This window comes from Lissotriton vulgaris, chromosome 5, assembly GCF_964263255.1.
Source record: "Lissotriton vulgaris chromosome 5, aLisVul1.2, whole genome shotgun sequence".
NCBI lineage: Eukaryota > Metazoa > Chordata > Amphibia > Caudata > Salamandridae > Lissotriton > Lissotriton vulgaris.
In genome coordinates, this window is record NC_141693.1 from 1,512,560,033 (window position 1) to 1,512,575,047 (window position 15,015).

Below are 15,015 nucleotides of genomic sequence, written 5' to 3' on the forward strand. Positions count from 1 at the left end.
ACGTGGCATTTGCAACAGGAAAGCTATCAGACACATATGAGGGAGGCTATTGCTCACTACTGGAGCGATAATGATAAATCTGACACGGATGACATGACCCTCTGGGAGGCTCTGAAACTCACGCTTCGTGGGGTAGACATTGCTTGGTGTACAGCTGCCCGTAAGACACGCAGGGAGGATATAGTAAAAGCTGCAGACCGGGTCAGAGACCAGGAAGAAAGATGCCACGCTGGTGGGGGTGAGGAAGATGTGGGACAACTACTACTGACGCAGCAGTCGTACGCCTCCTTGCTGTTAAATGAGGCTAGACAGCTGTGGCTGGCGACTCGGAGTAGGATCTACCAGTGGGGCGATAAATCCAGCTCGATGCTATATAGGCTCTGCCAGAGCACTTTCCATGCACAGTCCCTACCGTGTCTTCTTGATGAGGCGGGGACGCCCACGACGGCCCCAGCAGACCTAGCAGCCAGCTTTGCACGGTATTATGCGGCCCAATACGCCCCCCGGGAGCTCCTCCAGGCGGAAGACATCGACAAGTTCCTTGCTGACCTCCCGCCACGAGCAATCTCGGATGAAGGGCGTGCTCGACTTGAACTCCCTTTATCAGCGGAAGAGCTGGATACAGCCCTCGGAGAATTAAACGTGGGCAAGGCCCCTGGACCCAATGGGTTCCCATGTGAATTTTTAAAGAAATTTCACCTCCAACTAGGAACGTACTATGGTAGGGCACTGGAGGCAGCCAAAGAATGTGGCCGACTCCCGAAGGACTGGCGTCACGCTGAAATTGTGGTCTTCTGCAAACCAGGGAGGCCCCCCGAACAACCCGAATCCTATAGACCAATATCGTTATTGAATACCGAAGCGAAAATATTGGCGAAAGCGCTGGCCAATCGCCTCCTCCCATACATTACTGATCTTGTCCACCCGGACCAAGCCGGGTTTATGCCCCATAGAGCAGCAAGACACAATATTAGACGCGCGCAGGTGGTCGTGGAGGCGGCCCGAGCAGCGGGGATCCCGGCGGCGCTCCTGCTGGCCGACATAGATAGGGCCTTAGACTCAGTAAGTTGGGTTTACCTCCGCGCACTTCTGTCCCGTTTGAATCTTGGGCCCCAATTCCTATCATACCTGCAGTTATTATACACGGATCTGACAGCTTCGGTGAGAGTGGCTGGGGCAGTGTCCGATTCCTTCTCCATAGGTCGGGGCACCAGGCAAGGATGCCCCCTATCGCCATATTTATTTGCCCTGGCTATGGAACCGTTGGCGGCGTGGGTCCGGGTGGACGCACAGATGCGAGGCATTCAGTGGAGGGCGGGACCCTCCGATAGAATCGCACTATGCGGATGACGTCCTATTTTTACTCACAGATCTGAATAGATCTGGGCCGCGGGTCCTTGACATCATGCGGATATTTGAGGAGGTGTCGGGCCTCCGCTTGAACTTACGTAAGTCTGTGCTGTGGGTACTGGGGGAGCGCTGTGGCCTGGGGTCCTGGGCGGCAGCATTGCAGGAAGCGGCGGGAGGCCTTAAATATCTGGGTGTGTTCCTGACAGACTTGCGTGGAGTCTCCTGGACGCGCAATGTTGTGCCCGTATGGGAACGTGTCCGATCAGACATGACTACATGGTGCTGCATGCCCCTAAATGTGTACGGCCGCTCAGCCATATTTAAAATGGTAGCCCTCCCGCGTCTATTATACCAACTACAAAATCACCCGTATCCTATTTCACCACAGTGGTTCAAGCAAGTAAATTAGTCACTCAGTCAATTTATTTGGGCCGGGGGAGTGGCGAGAGTAGCACTCCGCACATGTTTCCTCTCCACGTATTGTGGCGATCTAGCAACGTCGGTCATCCTGTCCTATTATCAAGCTTCCCACCTGTTGATACTGAATGAGTGGTGGTATGGGGACCGGGGTGATCCGACCTGGAGAGGTACCTGATGGACCCTGACACGTAACATACTATACTTTACTCGGCTATTAAGAGAAAGAGGCTCCCAGTGGTCACTCAAATAGTGTTTCATATATGGCGCGGAGCACTCCGCCGCATGGGGTGGTGGAATAGGCTAACGAGGGAAACCCCATTGTGGCAGAATAGGCTACTGCCGGCGTTGACGTCCCTACAGGGGTTTCGTGGCTGGGACGAGATTGGCATTTCAGCCTTAGGCCACGTTGTTAAGGGCACGACCCTCAAGTCGTCCAGGAGCTACGGGAGGAATATGACATGCCCCAGACCCAGTTCTTTACATATTTACAGTTCCGCCATGCTATCACACCCACCCTGAAAGGCCGGGACTCATTGCCCGAGTTTAGCCCACTGGAGGCTAAGGTCTTTATGGGGGAATTGGAAAGTAAAAAGATATCTAATATTTACCAAACGCTAGTCACACATTGTTCATCTTCCCTAGACACTCTGCGGACTAAATGGGAGAGTGATTTGGGTGCATTTGAGGAGGAAGACTGGAGAGAAGCGCTTGAGGCTCCAAGAGGAGCGGCCATTGCGATACGCCTGCGATTCATTCAGTTCAAATATCTACATAGAGCCTATTATACCAGGGAACGACTGTGGAGGGCGGGCATGATTGTGTCCCCTGATTGTTTGAGATGTGGCAGAGAGGTGGGCACTTTTATACATACAGTATGGTCATGTGACGGGCTACGGAGGTTTTGGTCGGGTGTGGGACTGCCTGTCTGAGGTGTTGGGCTGGGAGCTTCCCCGCTCGCCGCAGCTGGGTCTTCTCCAGGTCCTGGAACAAGTAAGGGGAAATATCTATAAACGACATTTGCTGCTGTTGGGCCTCACTGTGGCCAAGAGAGATGTGGCCCGAGCCTGGAAGGACCCCAGGGCCCCCCTAGTGGGAGTGTGGAAGAGGGGACTAGACTTTTATATGGGACTGGAGCGCCCGATCTTTGAAACCAGGGGCTGCCCCCGGAAGCATTATAAGATTTGGAAGAGATGGGCAGATTATAGAGGCCTGTGGCTGGAACCGCCAGCACATGATGAATCTGAAGAAAGACATTTGGACACTGATCCCGGGCAATGAGGAGTACACACTGAATGTTTGACATGCTTTTTGTTTGTAGACTACCTAGACGCTGTGCAGGGGGCGGGAGGGGGGTTCCGGGTGGGGGGGGAGTGGGAGGGAGAGGGGAGGGGGGACGTAGGACCGTTATTTTCTTTTAAACTGTTGTTTGAATTGCCTAAATGGGATTATTACTCTACTGCTCACAGCTTCTCCGGTTCCCGGGGCGCTGTGCTTGTTATGCAATTTTTCAACAACACAATAAAATCTTGTTCTGAAAAAAAAAACCTGAAGCCACCGTTAGACCGGTTGAAGCAAGATGTTAAATTTTGGGCGACCTTGCCTGTGACACTGCTGGGCAGGGCGGCGCTCTACAAAATGATGTCCCTGCCGCGCTCTCTACGTTCTAGATAACACACCATTCCTGGTCACACCCAGATATTTTGGGCAGGTAGCAGCGCTGGTATCCAATCTGCTCTGTAGTAACCGCCCAGCACGCATTGCGCAGGCCAAAATGAACAGGAGTTGGTACGAAGGGGGAATCGCGTTGCCGAACCTCCAATTGTACTACTGGGCAGCTCAATTAAGACCCATAAATCAGTGGCTGCACGCTCCATAGGATGACCCAGCATATAGGGCAGACAGGGCGCAGCTGGGCATCAACAGTATGTTAGCTCCCCTATACAACAAGAGTCTCGTGTGTAAGTTGGTGGGGCCGACAAGGCTTACGGCTACTCTGTGGCATACAGCACAGACTAAACTTGGGTGGACCGGACGTATCACCAAACTCACCCCGCTGTGGGACACAAAAGCACTGGGGAGCCTACGACACTGTAAGGGCTTCACACAGTGGGACAACATTGGGATATCAACAGTGGGAGACATGTGGGACAAAGACACAGTGATACCTTTTACTCAGCTGCGACAGCAATATGAGTTAGGGGAAACAGAATTGTATAGATACGTGCAGATTCGACACGCCCTGCTAGCAGTCGTACCACCCGACTCAGAGATCCCGGAGGCGTCTCCCCTTGAGGACCGCCTCCTACGGACTACATACAACAAGGGGCTCTCTCACTTATCGTAAGTTGCTTAACAATTTACTAGACCCTGCATTGAAATTGAGAGAGAAATGGATGGCGGAGGTAGGGGACATGGATGAAACCGAGTGGAATGAGGCACTGGCTTCCCCGAAGGAGGTGGGCATATCAGCCAGATTCCGTTTAGTGCAGCTTAAGATCCTACATAGGGTGTACTACACAAGAACGACCCTGCACAAGATACAGCGGGCGCAACATCCTTATTGTCTACGAGGTTGTGGGGAGGAGGGTACATTTCTGCATACCATTTGGGAATGTCCTCGAATAATGGAATACTGGAGACAAATAATGCGCACCATTTCACAGACATTAGGGTTGTCCATTATCCCTGAACCACGCAAATGCCTGCTGAATGTGTGGGAACCGAATGATCTCACCAGGCATGGCCAAATATGGTCCACGATAGGAATGCTCATAGCGAAACGAGATATAGCAGAGGCCCCCACGTTGACACAATGGTGCTCGAATATGGATAGGGCGATGATTGCGGAGAGGGCGGCATACATAGCAAGGGCATGCCCACGCAAATGGAACAAAATATGGACCCACTGGAATGTATTTCGGGGGGAGATCTGCGAACCGCTCCAGGAGGACGAGCCATTAACGTCGGATGAGGAGGAGGAGAGGGAGTGAGACGTGAGTGGGTGGAGTGGGCTGGCACAGCGACCCCGACCTAAAACTCAGACATTCAACACAATGGGGGTAGGAGGGGGGTCTGTAGGCCTAATCCACTGTGGCACCCGAGCGGCGTGGCCACATGTGAGCATGCTATGAGCCAACCGAACTGTTGTGAGAAACCCTTGTTTACCATGAGACATTAAGTGTCACACACAGGACTAGATGGGTGAAGTGCTCGAACCGATGTGTCTGCCTTTTGCTTTATATTTTGTTGATATGTTCATTTAGTTAGAATGTTTCTTAAAAACAAGAAAATGGACCTAACTGTTATCCGAGGTACAACGCAGGTTCTGCACACACACTAATCCACAACGCCGCCGGACCATGCGTTGTCGGCAAATGGGCTGTGTTATTCCGTTGATAATGCACGAAAATTGTATTTTATGCTGCCGGCCCCAAGGGTTGTAGGCTGTATGCTGTGCACATTCAGAACTGTATAATAAAAGTCTTTAAAAAAAATAGTTTTCACTAGTTTGAAGTTGAGAATGATCAGTGCATCCCCACACCCCTGCACCATAGGTGGCAAGCGATAAAAGTATGGCTTTGTATATAGTAGTGGCGGTGTCTAAGGGCATAGAACCTACCTTAGCAGCAAATTTAAACTGGGTTAACCTCACACTCCTCAAGTGCTTCCACATAAACAAACTGTCAAATAGAAACCCCAAACTAAGTAAATGTGCACACACATTTGAAGGCAGTACCACCAATTTAAAATGGAGTTCGTCTGCTCGGACCAGCCACAAATCATGGCAAAGGATTTTGTTTTATTTGTAGAGAGACCTAAATCAAACATAAAAGCTAAAACCATACATTAGTACAGGTAACTGTCTAGACCCCATCCTAGGGGAGCGTTCAGCTGCAGCATCTATCAGGAAGCCATCGAAGTCATTAATGTAGAGACTGAAAAGAAAGGGGCCAGCACACAGCCTTACCTGAATCCCTTTCTAATCTCTATATATAGGATGCACGCCCCACTTGACCCACACCTGATACTACCTTCTACATCTACATGTAATTGGGAGAGAAGGTAGGCCGTTTTTAAATTGGCACCTTTATCATTTTCAACAGCTTTGCCATAGAAACATTGTCAAAAGCTGTGCTTAGATCCATAAATGCCAGAAAGAGCCATCCCGCTTTAGCAGCCACATATGTATCATGATTAAATGCAAATTTAAGCACTGGTCAAGTTCCTAAGCTCCATCTGAAGCCTTATTGTGTGGATGTTAATAAGCACTTCCCATGTGCAGATGTTTCAAGTTGGTACAGCAAGACTCTAACCTGTACCTTCGCTGGGGAGTCAATTAACTATATTGGCTGGTAGCATTGGGGATCACGTCTATTCCCGTCTTAAAGATTGTTACAATTATTACCCTAGACCAAGATGGGGGGAGAGGGGTACAAAGCAAACTGCACTTTAAATCACGTTCACCAGTACTGGGGCCCAGAGTTCCAGTGTCATCCCTGAGAATAATATGCGTAGGTTAAGATGGGATACTGTAGCTAACAATCAGCAGGCTATAGATACTATCAACAAAGATACTGACCAAGCCATACTAGCCATGGAACTGATTAGTGCCTCTTCTTCCGATCTGGGGGATGTGGTTAAAATTCATGAAACACTTTTCGCCAAGATCAAGGAACACTTTCTTAAACCTGACAAGAGAAAGGGGGCTAAGACCTGTAAGGACGCAAGATGGTACAACATTGACTGTAGGAAGGCAAGGCTCGCCCTTGGGCAGGCAATTAAGAGGAGGGACTGTGTACTCATTAGTCTTGCCAGAAAGGCATATAAAGCATGTATAGCTAAAGCTAAGAGGGAGTGGGATGAGCAGCACTGGTGCAAACTGAAGAAGGCCAGCGACAGGAAGGACTCCAGAGCATTTTGGAATATTGTAAAATGGGGTTCTGAGAAAACTGAAGAGTCTCCAAACAATAATGTATCACAAGAGGCATGGGTTGAATTCTTTAGCTCACAATATACCCTTAACACATTAGGCGTAGATGAGGATTGTTTTATCAGAACGTTTTCAAAAGACTTTGTCTTTACTCTTAAAGAGATAAAGTCTGCTATAAGCGTAGTAAAGCGAGGGCGAGCCCCTGGCTCAGATGGTGTACCTGCTGACATCTTTTTAAATGATAGAGATCGCTGGTGCAAATATATTTATTTATCAATTTTATTGCACAGGGAGCGGATGTTCCTGATTCATGGAGAGGCGCAGTTATCATCCCTGTATACAAAAAGGGGGACCGTTCCCAGCCCTGTAACTATAGGCCTATTAGCCTTATTGACACTGTCCAAAAACTAGTGGGGTGTGTAGTGGTTAATAGGCTTCTTGATTGGGCAGAAGATAATAACATTCTATCTCCTTTCCAAGCTGGATTTAGAAGGGCAACCAGTACGGTTGACCAAGTGTTCCGCTTCCAGTTGCTACAGTGGAAGACCGTGGTGCAAGGGGGGGGGCAGCCTGTATGCGGCATTTGTCGATCTGCGGGCTGCCTTCGACCTGGTCCCACGGTCCAAACTGTGGCAAGTCCTGCATAGTTTGGGGGTTCCAAAAGAACTACTAACAATGATATTGCGTCTCCACGAATCTAATTTTGCCAAAATCCAATGGGGAGGCCATGGGATGGTTACAGCTGATTTCAGTGTTGAACGAGGAGTCAGACAAGGGTGTTTAATGGCCCCCACTTTGTTTACATTGTTTATAAATGGTGTAGTCTCCCGATTGGTACCCGCAACTGTTGACGCTCCTTCCCTCTCAGGCCGAAAAATCCCCATACTAATGTTTGCGGATGACACGCTAATTTTATCAAAAACCCCTAGTGGGTTGCAGCGTGCTCTATCGATCTTTGAAAATTTCTGTGGGGAACATGGACTTGAGGTGAATACCACCAAAACTAAACTCATGGACTTTAACCCGCATCGCAGCTTCAAATCTAAAATTATGATGAGCGGCCGGCCATTAGAGGTAGTCAACTCAATTACATACTTGGGTATCCAAATCTCTAATAACAACAGGTGGAGCCAGCACTTAAACATCGCTACATTGCGGCATAAGCAAATATCGGGTGCCATCAATTCAGAGCACAGGAAATCCCTAACCAAACCTGTTAAACCAGCCCTATTGGTGTACGAAGCAAAGGCTATTGGGTCTGCATTGTACGGTGCAGAAATGTGGGGATTCGAAAATCTTAATGCTCAGAGAACAAATTTTTACGTGCATTGACTGGTACACCTAAAAGCACTCCGCTGCTACCCCTGAGATATGACCTCGGAAGGAAACAGATTAAGGATTTAGCCAGACTGCGTCCAATCCTGTATTGGCGTAGACTCTGGACTACTCCCGAGCTCTCACATTACGCCACGGGTTTTTTGGACATCATCAAGGCTGATGGCTTCCATAAAATAAGTTGGCTTAATTCTTTGAAAGCAATATTATCTGAGCTTGGGCTGAGTGCTTTATGGTCGGACCCTGCTGGCGCATTATTCCCCTCAAAGCTCGTCTTAAAAAACATTTCTTGGGAAAATGCTGCTAAGAAAGCCTTAAGTACTCATAGTATTGGGTCAATGTCTATGTACTATCTTGAGGCTAAAATGTACCCAACCTTGGAAACATACTGGGACACCATCTTGAAGCCAGGTGATAGGAAGCTTCTATTTCAATTGAGAGCTGGTGCACTTCCTATAAGAACATTGACTGCAAAATGGGGTCAAGGAAGCAATAACATCTGCCCAGTCTGTGGGACGGGGAAGGAGTCATTGGGCCATTTATTATTCTCTTGTAAGGCCTATGCTGTGCCAAGACGTGTCTGGCTAGCACCGATGTGCAGGAACCTTGGGACAACATGTAGCTTGGTAGCCATGCGAATTATATGTACGGCCCAAGTTACCTGGATTATGATAGCCACGGCAAAATATCTCGGTTGGGCGTGGGCAATCAGGCAGAGACTGCTAGTTAAATAACTATTCTCTGTCTGAAAAAATTGGTCCCCCTGTTGCTGTAATTACTGATTTTTTTCTATTACAAGTGATCTTGCATAAATACAGAGACTGCTAGTTGGATAACTATTCTCTGTCTGCTATAAAGTGTGATTTCTGTATATGTATCAATGATTTTAGCTTACCAGCATTCTATATCTTGAAAAGTTTTTGTACTGTATTAATCCTTTCCTAACATTTATCAATTTTTGTAATGGAAAAATCTTTTTAATTCAATGTATTTCTGCATGTATTTTAAGTGCTGTGTCATTGTGTTTGACAGAAAAATTTAATCTGTTTTTAATAACACTGTGTTTACCATGCTTTTATGAGTAATACTCGAATAAAGCACTTTTTGACTTGACTATATTGGCTGGTAGCATTGGGGATCACGTCTATTCCCGTCTTAAAGATTGTTACAATTATTACCCTAGACCAAGATGGGGGGAGAGGGGTACAAAGCAAACTGCACTTTAAATCACGTTCACCAGTACTGGGGCCCAGAGTTCCAGTGTCAACCTATCCGGTCCCTGTGCTTTATTACTGGGGCATTTTTTTCAAATCATAAGTGATATTCCAAGGGAGAATTTGAATTCTTCTTTGGACGCTGGGTTTAATGAATCCCTGTGGCATCATGCTCAGCAGGTTCCGCTTCATTTGAGTTATACAGGTTTTTTAAATGCTTGACCCAGAGATGCTCATGGATATTGCTGGTAGTGGATCTGTTTGAAAAGAAGGATGCATTAACTACCTTCCAAAATGGTGACCCATCCTTTGTTGCACAGGCGTCAGATGGCTGCTCCCAAGCCTCCCTCCTAATGTCTTCTTTCCTTAGCTTGATATCTTCTTTGTAAAGCTTCCTACAATTCCTCATTTCGATTGGTGCCTTTGGCGAGCAGTTTAGGGCTTGTTTAAGGGAACTAAGTGCCCATGCGCACGTCTTGTCAAACCATTTGTTATGTCTTGGCACATGATAATGCTTAGTGCGTGTTAGTAGCGGAGAAGCCCTATTACAAATTTCATCAAAGGCCGCCAGTACCAATCCCGGGTCGGGTTCCCCACCAAGACAGTGCTCGGATTGCTCCATTTGATTCTTCACGAGCAGAGCTAGGAAGGCCTGTGGATTAATATTCCTCCCCTTGCAACATACACTCCTATTTCTTGTGAACTCAATTGGGCAGACCATCTTTTTTGTAGAAACCGAAGGAAGCCCTAGGCTAAGACCTAAAACAAGTGAGCTATGGTCACTCGTATGACTCTTTAAAAGCTGGAACTTGGTGCCTTCCCAACACACGCGTTGGAAATTGTAATAAGGTCAGAGACCCCTTCCCTTGACCCATGAATGTTAACTGATTCAGAACCCCCTTGGGAGCTAGGTCGTTGCAGAGTATAGCTTCAAGACTCTATTAACACTATTACCACAGGGGTCGTGGTTAAAGAGTGAGAGGTTACAAAAATGGTTATCCACTATACCACAAACTCTACCATCAGCGATGGGACACAGTTGTAGGTTAAAATCCCATCCCCATAGTATAACATAATCCTCCGCTATGCCCATTAACATTGTGTCTAAAACACATGCAAGGGAACAAATGAATTGTACATTTCCAGTGGCAAAGTTGCTATTGTAAAAGTGAATGAGTACCACACTACTGGTGCCCCCATCAGAGACAAGCAAATTATCTGAAAAAAGGAGTCTCTTAGTAAGTCTTCATTATCTTGGCTGCCAAGGTGACACTTATTTGAGTTAAAAGACCTTCACTATGGTGCCCAGACGATGCCACAACTGCAGACGAGAAGACCGAATAGAAACCATTCCTGTGCATGGTGGATAATAACCAGGTGTCCTACAAACAATCTGCTATTTAAATATTAAATACACAAATATTTTCAAATTGCTACTCATTCCCACGATGTTCCAATAAAGAGGGTCAGGTCACATGCTAAGTGGTCTATTCTAGTTGGATCCTTGATAACTAGGTCTTGATCTGGTAGCTGTATAAGGTTATCAGGCTCATTAAATGCTGTAACTATGGTGCAAGTGGTCGCGATATCGGCTGGTATGTCGGTAGAGGAGTCAGCTGAAGTAAACTAGGTAAAAGTGGCTATAACCGGTGTTCTCAGACGGTGATATTTGGTAGGTATGCCCATGTGTCATATTTCTTAGAGTAGGACAAAGAGTTAAGATATCATGATTAGCTAAGATGTTTACTGCCTCTTCAGGGTCATGGAAGCACCACTAACGAAAGTGACAACAGACCCACCAACCAGTCAATCAATTTCTTCAAGAACAGCAAAACAATTCTGTGTGGGCACAGGGAAGGACCTCATATTTTCTGCGTTGTGGATTGAATATAGAAGCCACGAAACCTTGGCTTATAAAAAAAAAAAAAAAAAAAGAAGAGCCCAGAAGAACCGGGCATATCCTTTTAGGAAGTCGCTGTAGGTTACCTAATTTATTCAAAATAAACCCAACCAGTTTTGTGTCACAAAAATGAACGAAGGCACAATCGCCTGCTTCCATCTTGGGGATTTGCCCACCCAATGAACTCTTCGGGCGCCATTTATTTCATTGCAAATGTGTTGTCTTTGATACATCTGAGAATCGAGCTCAGCCAGTGGCCAGTGAATCGCCTTGTTCTTCAGCTGGTTAGTCGTTTCAAATTGAGTTGGGCACAAGGGTGGTACTTTATTCAAAACTACTACTTCTGGAGAGCACTCCGGAGAGACCTGTAGAGTATGAAGTTTACAGCTTCCAGCAGTGTCGATTGAGGCAGTATTATTAGCAGGTGGTGGGGCCGAATTTCAATTGAGACCTCGGGCAAAAACATCCATGGCAGTGTGTGATGTGGAGCCCAAAGCAGAGATATTAGTCTGGTTGGAACTTCTGCCATCACTGCTAGTCCCCTTAGTAATTAAAATCGAAGCAGCAGGCTCTGAAGGCAGGCTTGAGATCCTATCTCCACAGGCGGGCCAGGTGGCTTGATTTGAACTTGTACCAGCAAATCTTTCAGTATCTATCAATACTCTGCAATGCCACTGTCATTGGGGCCAAAAGACTTTCGAGGACAGACACGCTCTGTATGGCCAAAGTACCCCCTATTGTGGAGCATATTCGCATCGTTCCCTGCCCCAACATGCTCTTCTTATCTTCACTTTGTACCCCCTATTGTGGAGCATATTCGCATAGTTCCCTGCCCCAACATGCTCTTCATATCTTCACTCTGTAACCCCTATTGTGGAGCATATTTGCATCGTTCCCTGCCCCAACATGCTCTTCTTATCTTCACTCTATGTCAAGAAACGACCCATCCCTGCATCCAGATTGTTATCGACTTCGGAGCACTTTTTCCCACTGGACCAGGGCGCCCTCGCCGATCGAAAGTTACCCTTCTTCCTTTTGTTTGGCGGGAACGCTGTGGTATCTAGAGCACCTATAGATTCTTTTTCTTCACTATGAGGTTGCTGTTCCTGCAACCTCGTTATGATGTCTAAATCCCCAGTTGGCCCCGCAATTTTCGGGGATTATTGGACTGTGGGGGTGTACCCTAAAGCTGTGAAACACAGCTTTAGGGTACACCCACACAGTCCAATAATCCCCGAAAAATTGATATCGCTATGGAAGCTGGCAGTGTTTTACATGCTTTGTACAACGCAACTTTTCTGCATTGTGAAAGAGCCTTTCTTTTTTCAATAAAAAGATTTAATACTAAATCCCCCAGTTGCACACAGCAGGTAGATGGAATGGATGGGTCCAAAGCGGATACATTAGTTGCAATAGCGGTTCTCCCCTCGCTAGCTCCTATGGTACCTTCTATGTCTGCTTTTGTTTGGGTAACAGTATGCTCATTCGTTGTTAAAATTGTCAAGGTCTTGTAGAAGCCCCCAACCCATTCTCCACAGTTTTACTCTCAGAGTTAATGACTGACATAGCTTTGGTGAGGTAATTGCTAATTGAGCCAGCCACTTCCATGGGTCGCACCCAATGCAGCACCATGATTGGTCTGAGTGGCCTTGTTTGCCGCTCAAAAGGTGCATTGGAGTCTGTGCTGTTTCTCCAGCCCGGCTGTGTAACACAGCCAGGTTGGGGAAACATAAGTGCCCATGTGTTTGGCCGGCTGCGGATGGCTAGCCAAAAACACATGAGCACTTATAGGAAAACTTTGCTCCTCCCTGACATGCCCAGCCCTGCCCTTACTTTTGCATTGCGAGGCTCAGACAGCGTAAATAAAATGATAAAAGCATTGGGTTATCATTTTATTTAATGTCTGCTGGCACGGGCTGTGGGCGGTGCTCCTCAGCAAATACAAAGGTGCTGCCCCTGCTCTAGACAGCACAACACACCCATGCTGCAGAACAACTCTGGCTCCTTTGAGCCGGTTAGCTCTGCCTCTCTCCATCAGCAAGCTGAGGGACATAGACCCACCCCAACCGCAGAGTGCCTTTTGGGGTGAGAATACGGACAAAGAAAGACCTCCAGGAAGCACAACACTCCAGTTTCTATGTGGCAGACTAAATTAAAAGAAGTTAGGTGGGATTTTTAGTAGGAGGGTGTTAGAAACTGGGTATCAAGTTGACTGGGATAGGAGTCCTAGTTAAGCAGCATCCACAGTCCTAGTCCTGGTCGAAGCAGGCAAGCCCTAAATTAAAATGTGCTCATGCTCTGGTAGCTTGGCACAGAGCAGTCATGCTTAACTTTAAGGCAATAGGTAAAGTATTCATGCAGCACTTCGAACTGCAAAACAGTGAAAACACCACCCAAAAAGATTCCACGCAAGATGAGAAAACTAGGGATTAATTTAATTAATAAAACAAGACCAAAATGATAAACATCCAATCAGTAAAACTAGAATTATTAATTTTTTAAGAATAAACTGTGAAATAGCTCTTAGAAGCATAAAGCACCAACCGGGTATAACTGGACTGGGTTAAATCCAAAAGTTCTGGTGACAATGGAGCACAGGTCAGATAAAGCCCCAGGTTAGTCCCACTCAAGTTTTACCTTCTCAAGTTTTGTGCCAAGAGTCCCATTCGCAGGAGAGAAGTTCGCAAGGAGAGCATCGCCGGCGATGGTCAATGGGCGTGAAGAGCAGTCCGGAGATCGCAGATGGGCCTCACGGTGACTGTCCACACCGGCAGACAATGCTTGCTGTGCGAAGAGACAAACTTGTGGTGGCCTTTGTCTATTCCCAGTGCCAGCTGTGTAGTTCGGAAGTGAACAAGCCTGTTTGCGAAGAGCCCAAAAGCTTGACCTTAAGAGCTTAAAACAAACTTCCAGGGGCCGAGGAACTGAGAGGCACCTCTTGAGGGCCAGGAGTTTGTTAAAAACTAGTCCAGGAGCTGTAAGGGGCCTGCTATGTCCCTGAGGCTCGGAACAGGAGGCTAGCAGACTACGCCTTTGAAACCCTCTGTAGCCCTGGGTTCAAGATGGGTTCCAGTTCTTCTCCAGGCAAGAGGCAGCAGGTCAGGTCAGCACAGCAAGGCAGTAGCACCATCAGAGTGGTGGTCCTTTAAGAAGCACAGCAGGCATCTTTCCTGGTAGAGTACCCACAGTTCCAGAGGTGTACTAAAGTGGTGGTGTCAGAGGTCCACTATTATACCCGGTTGTGCCTTTGAAGTGAGGGAGACTTCAAAGACATACCTTTAAAGTGCACATAGTTACTACCTTCCTACCCTGGCTCCAGACTTACTACAGGGAGGTATTCAGCCCTTTGTGTGGTGACAGGACACAGCATATTCAGGTGTAAGGCTGGGCCCAGCTCCTCTCTCCCATTCTGCCTTGATAGCCCATCAAGTCACAGATCAGCTCCCATTGTGTGTGGCTGTCTAGGGGAATACACCAAGCCCAACTGTCGCCTAACCCAAACGTGATCAGAGACCGGCAGCAGACACCAAATGGCTAAAGTAAGAAAATGTCAATGTTCTAAAAGTTTGAAAAAAGAACAAGGAGACCCCTAAAGTCTGAAGGGACCAAGGGTAGACGTATGCTAAGGAAAACAATGGTCCCATACAATTTAAATAAGTACAATACCACAACAAGCATTTGCAATGCAATAGGTCTTGCATTAGGAAAGTTTGAGGTATTGGTATTGTAAATGACAATTTTTTTATTTATGTGTTGGTTTTGAAAATAATAGCTTTGTCATTTACAATGTCAATAGTTTTAACTTTCGCAAACGTGACACCTATAGCATTCGTAATGCATTATGTGTTGTATTTACATGACTTAGA

General features: G+C 47.0%; 1 protein-coding gene across 2 annotated transcripts in view; it reads right to left on the minus strand.

Annotated features, from left to right (window-relative positions):
- The window catches only part of SORT1 (sortilin 1), a 577,196-nt gene that overhangs the window by 403,846 nt on the left and 158,335 nt on the right, over nucleotides 1-15,015 (minus strand). The window lies entirely within an intron of this gene.